This window comes from Peromyscus maniculatus, chromosome 19, assembly GCF_049852395.1.
Source record: "Peromyscus maniculatus bairdii isolate BWxNUB_F1_BW_parent chromosome 19, HU_Pman_BW_mat_3.1, whole genome shotgun sequence".
NCBI lineage: Eukaryota > Metazoa > Chordata > Mammalia > Rodentia > Cricetidae > Peromyscus > Peromyscus maniculatus.
Window position 1 is genome coordinate 46858102 of NC_134870.1, and position 6000 is coordinate 46864101.

Sequence of the window (6000 nt, forward strand, 5' to 3'; positions counted from 1 at the left end):
TTCACATCAGGCCTCTTTTTACCTATTTCAGCATAAGCCTTGACTCCAGCATTATATTTCCTGGTGCTCTTTTTCTCCTCAAATGGTAAATTTTGTATTTCTTTTTGTTCTGCTTGCTCTTTTTCATTGTAGACCTGAACAGGAGTGATTACTCATAGCCATGAGACAGAGGTAATATTAGACTGTCTTGAAATCTCCTGTGCCAATGAAATTAGTCCAAAACATTTCAGTTTAGTCTCAGGTAGATTCTTAGGGCAAGGACAAAAAGTAGTCTCATTATTTGCCAGTGTATCACAAGAATGGTCTCTAGCCTAGTTGCTAAGTATTCTCCTCAGAAACCTCTCAAGCTAGGTCTTCATAGTCAACACTGCTCTTAGCACCGTTATCTTCCAAAGTCCTTCCAGTATGGCCATTCAGCCCCATTTACAGTATTCAACTATTTTGCTAGTCTAAATTCCCAAAGTCTTCCACATTCCTCTAAAAATCAGCAAGGTCAGGCCTGTCAAAACAGTGGTCCACTTTCTGTTAATTGCTATAAATATAATGATATTTCAATGGCAGAAAAAATATCATAGAAGGCTCAATTTATTGTCTCTAGTGCTTTTTTTTTTTTTTACATCTGCTGCCTGTTTACATCTGAAAATAAGATATTGCTTTAAGGAAGCGGTAGTAAAGGAATTATATTTACAAATATAATGATTTTAAATCTTTGTTTAAATCATAATCTCAAAAGCCACGCATCTTTCTCCTTTATTTGGAGGCAAGCATAATTCAAGGCCCATTGGGCTGATAAACTTAATACACCAGGAAAATTTTAGCAGAGATACAGAAACACCAGCGAGAGATCCAGTCAAACTGACCTCAAGCCCCGATACTACCCAACATTTTGTTCTTACAAAACCGGATTCTAAAATTGTGCCTTCAACTGAGATTATAATTAGGAATAACATTTCTCTTAAAATGTTGAAATAACAGTCATTTTGCTTAGATGAATGCATATCAAATCCAAATGCCAGTATTAAAAGGAATATTCATTTTTTCTTTACACAAGGCCACACAAATACATAAGACCCACAGCTAACAAATCCAAATTGTTATCATTTTCAAAATTATAAGTCTAGTTGCCTACATAGCTTTCCAGTTTTAAAGAGGCTTTAAAGTGGCACATCTAATTTTTAACCCTTGGCCTTAATATAAAAATATTAACATAACAAAAGTCTTTCATTTTGCCTAATAAACAAAGGGCATTCTTGGTTCCATTAAATACATTAGAGCTTGTTTGTTCTCTCTCTCTCTCTCTCTCTCTCTCTCTCTCTCTCTCTCTCTCTCTCTCTCTTGACCATGTGCATATTGTGTAAATATACATAATTATACATAAATCTAGAGACAGCAGTAAAAATGACAATTGGGAGAAAGGATAAACTTTATACAAATACTATTTGCATTCCTTTCCTTTCTTTAAACATTAATTTATTTTTAATTTTGCAAATGTGTATGGTGGTATTTTATTCGTACTGAAATGTGATTTTAATTGTATGTTAATAAATAAAGTTGCCTGGGGGTCAGAGCTATTAGAGCCTTAGAAAGAGCGTGGCGGTGGTGGCGTATGCCTTTAATCCCAGCACTTGGTAGACAGAGCTAGGTAGATCTCTGTGTGTTCAGGGATACTGCCAGCATTGGAGACACACACCTTTAAGACCTGGAGGGCTGTACTTACAGGCAGTGACGAGGCAGTCACGTGTTTGGGTTTATAACCAATGAGAAGGCAGAACAGAAAGACTTTATCAAGACAAACGAACAGGAAGTAGGTCTCGTTCAGAGAGGTAGGACCACCGCAGGAGAAAGGGTAAGGTTTTAGCTCTGAGCTCTGACCTCTTGGTTTTCTTTTTTACATTGGTTCTGTGTTACTTATTTAATAAGATGGTTGGTTACATCTACAAATGTGTTTGTGTCTGTATGTGGGTTTGTGTACATGAGTGCAGTTCCTACGGAAGCCACAGAAGCATCTTCTCTCCTTGGAGCTGGAGTTTCAGGTGGTTATGAACTCACCAACATGGGCCCTGGGAACCAAACTCAGATCCTCTACAAGAGCTATATATTCTCATCACTGCTGATTCATCTCTCCAGCATCGATATGTCTTTTTAAGTCAATGCTACCTCTAAACACTGGGGGTGTGTCTTCATCCACTCCTATTCGTCTAATTCATCAAATAATTTAGAATTTTTAACCATCAGAAGAAATATGCTGTATGAGAAAGTTTGCATTTATAATATATTGTCTGAAATGTAGAACTAAAATATTACCAATATTCTCTCTTCCATTGTTTATTAAGCCCTTCAGCACACTGAACCCATGTACTGCCTACATTTTATAAGCCATGAAAACAATGAATTAAAGTAGACACACGTACTGATCAAGGTCATGTGGTTAGAGGGCATTATGGACCATAAGACTTAATCAAACATAACTTAGCTCATTTTGTAATTTCAACTAAGATAAAAGCTAAGTGGTTTATATGCCCTTAGGAAATTTCATAAATATTGCAGCTTCAACATCATTTTTTTTCCTGAAGGACTACCACACAGGCACTTGTAAAATAAACTATATTTTGAAAATATAAGCTCAACCTCCAAATTATAAAAAAAGGGTAAAGGTCATATAATGTAATATTACAGACCCAAGATAACATCATAGGAGGACTGCATGGGAGCAGTGTAAGAACCATGCTGTGGGAAACATGATAGATAGTTAAGTCAAAAGAAAAAGTAGTAGAGAAGGGACAATGAAAATGCTTGAGCGATGCTGTGATAAAGAGGGTGATGGTGGTTGCCATAAGGTTGCTGAGTTCTTTCCCTGATACTAACAAAGACTTGGATGACTGACTGGTAAGGGCAAAAGAACAGAGATAAACGTTTGGAATAGGAGGAGCCTAAGGTTCAAAGCCTTAGTTTGGATATTTTATAGCCCCCCCATCTCCCGCCCTCCCCTTCCTTCACCCCATACCCCATCATCCCCCATCCCCAACACCAGGGGTCCTTCCCTTCCCCCTATTGGTCCTGTCTAGACACCTGCCTCATGCCTTCTAATGTTTTCCTCACTGAGTCTTCTGGGAACCACAAGCCCCAGTTCAAGGAGGCTGTTCTGACTTTCCCTGATCCTTTAACTCCGCTTCAGTGTGATCTCAGTCTGTGAGTAATATGGTTCAAAGGCTAAACCCACCCCTGTTTGGACCTAGACTAATTCCTGTCTGAGGTGCAGCAATTTCTGATCGTATAACTTTGATATATTAGTTTAACCTCTCTGAAATTTAGTTTCTTTGTTTATAAAATAGGATTCAGAAATTTATATCTTTAAGGATTCCCAAAAATGTCTGTGAAATAATTTATGTGGCACTGATCTGATAATTATTAAATGAATGTTAATTGATGTCATAATTTTCATTACATACATAAGCAATGTGTGTCACATTTCATAATGTCTGCTTTATAGCACAAGAATATATAATATTCATGTTTCACAGGAAAACATGAATTTCAAAAGATCATGTTAGGGTGAAGACTTTGGTAATAGGCAAACTCTGAGATTTTGATGTCTAATTAACCCGTTCTGCTAGTGGCTAGGTGGCTCAGAAGAAAGCCCTTATAGAAATCTGTTTGCCTCAGGAAGCAGCAATTTCTAGAATTCGTATCCATAGCCATGGAAGTGAACTCCGAGGCTTTTCACTGCTTCTGCCCAGAAGTGACATATGACCCTTCCATCCCTACATCATTAGCCAAGCCAGTTATTTGACTTTCCCCACCAACCAGGGCAAAGGAAATGCAAAGGGTACTGGTAAGTCAGGACACATGAGTATGTGGTAAGGATTAAGTGTCTTTCCCACAAAAAAAGTATTGACTAAAAGAAAATTTGGTAGATTTTACTCAAATCAAATGTTGATTTCATTAGTTCACCTGTCATTTTTGACTTCTCTAATCTTTGAAAGACAATGTAAGATATAAAATCTATATTGATCTTGGACAGGTCTCCCAAGCTGCTGCCATTAAATAACACTGAGCTAAATGAGCTGTGAGGCCGTCTCTCTGCAATCAACCTTTCACTGACGTGTGGTGTAACTCCAAAATATGAGTCAATAAACACATCTCTGCTGGCTTCCGTATATGCATAATAGATGGATCAAATTCAATGTTTTCTAAATTTCCATCTAGCTGGGGGGGGGGTGTCACCTTAAATCAAGGCATTCTGCCAGTCTCCAGCTCAGCTTTGTTTCTGATTTCAACTTAGTCATACAATCGTGATTTTTTATTGATAGTTTTGGACTTATAAACTTTACTTAATGTCACCTGACACCTTTTATTTCAGCTTTCTCATGAAATTTTTGACAAAATAAAGATAAATATATTCACAGGATAAGTTATAACTCTGTCAGCTTTTTTTTAAAACAAATTATCCCTCTGTGAATATGGGTGTGACAAGAATAGGGTAGACTGTGTACATTTCAGACATTGATACAACAATTGGGATATAAGTGTGGTGGTACAGAGATCTGATTTCCTACATCTCTTGGGTGCTGTGACTAAAGGCATGTGCCCTTACACCCAGCCTGCAGTGGTACTCAACAAAACACATGAGACTTAGGTTCTTAAGGGTCAAACTGTACTTAAACCACCCCAGTTATTCAGTACAGAATTAAGGCATGTTTGAATAGTACAACTAAGTTGGGGGTCTAGACAGGAGCAAAACTACAATGCTTTGGCTGAAAGCAAAACATTCTGGGGAAACCTTGATCCCATTACTGAAGTCCGTCTTCAGAAGTTCAGAAGCAGAGCAAAGTGCTGCATGAAACTAATTGTAACAGCTGTTCGCAATGTCAGCTACCTCCATTATTTTCTGTCTAAGGAAGTGGTTTCTCTACTAAAAATGTGCTTCATTTTGATTGGCTGTGGTTTTCTGTAATGGTCTTTGTCTGTTGCAAAGAGAAGTTTCCTTAGTGGGAAGTGATGACTACACATGAGATGGACAAACACAACACCAATAGACATGCCAAAGTGGGTGGGGAAAATCTCATGAGGCCCTACATAAAGATCTACAGGCAACTAAGGATGTAGAACACAGGAGAAACAGTCTTTCCTGGGGAAAAGCACATCCATTGATTATCCAATACCAAATGGTCAGCCCTGAAAACAAGCATACAAGTAACAGTCTTGTATTATACTGAGCAGACTATATTTAAGAAAATATATATGTAAATACACATATGCATTATTAATTTTAAAAGAGGTCATAAAACTGAAAGAGAACAAGGAGGGTATATGAGAAAGTTTGGCGGGAGAAAGGAGAAGGGAGAAATGTTGTAATCATAATGTTTAAAAGTTAGAAAGAAATGGAAAAATTTGAATTCATCATTAGCCTGTCTTATAATACTAACAAATACTGACTTTGCCATCAGGTAACAATGTGTTCTTAGGCAAAATAGCTAATTTCTATAGCTTATTGTCATTACCAGAAGATGGAACAATAATTATTATAAATCTACATGATAAGGAATGAATATCAGACATGTCTGATAAAATTAAAAGAGGTTCCACAGGAGCTCACCTGTAGCTGGAAGTTTTCCTATGTCCCGGCCGGTCGGCAGTCGGGACAAATCTCTCCCACTCATGTCCCCCAAGTAAACATACAGGGGCTTATATTAATCATAACTGTTTGGCCATTAGCTCAAGCTTATTACTGACTAGCTCTTACACTTAAATTAACCCATAATTCTTATTTATGTTTAACCATGTGGCTTGGTACCTTTTCTCAGTTCTGCCTTGTCATCTTGCTTCCTCTGTGTCTGGCTAGAACAGTCTGACTTAGAACTGAGATAAATACATTGCAGACTATGTATCTCCTGACTCAGCCTTCTTCTTCTCAGAACTCTTTTTTGTCTGCTCACCCCCGCCTATACTTCCTGCCTGGCTACTGGCCAATCTGCGTTTTATTTATCAACCAATCAGAGC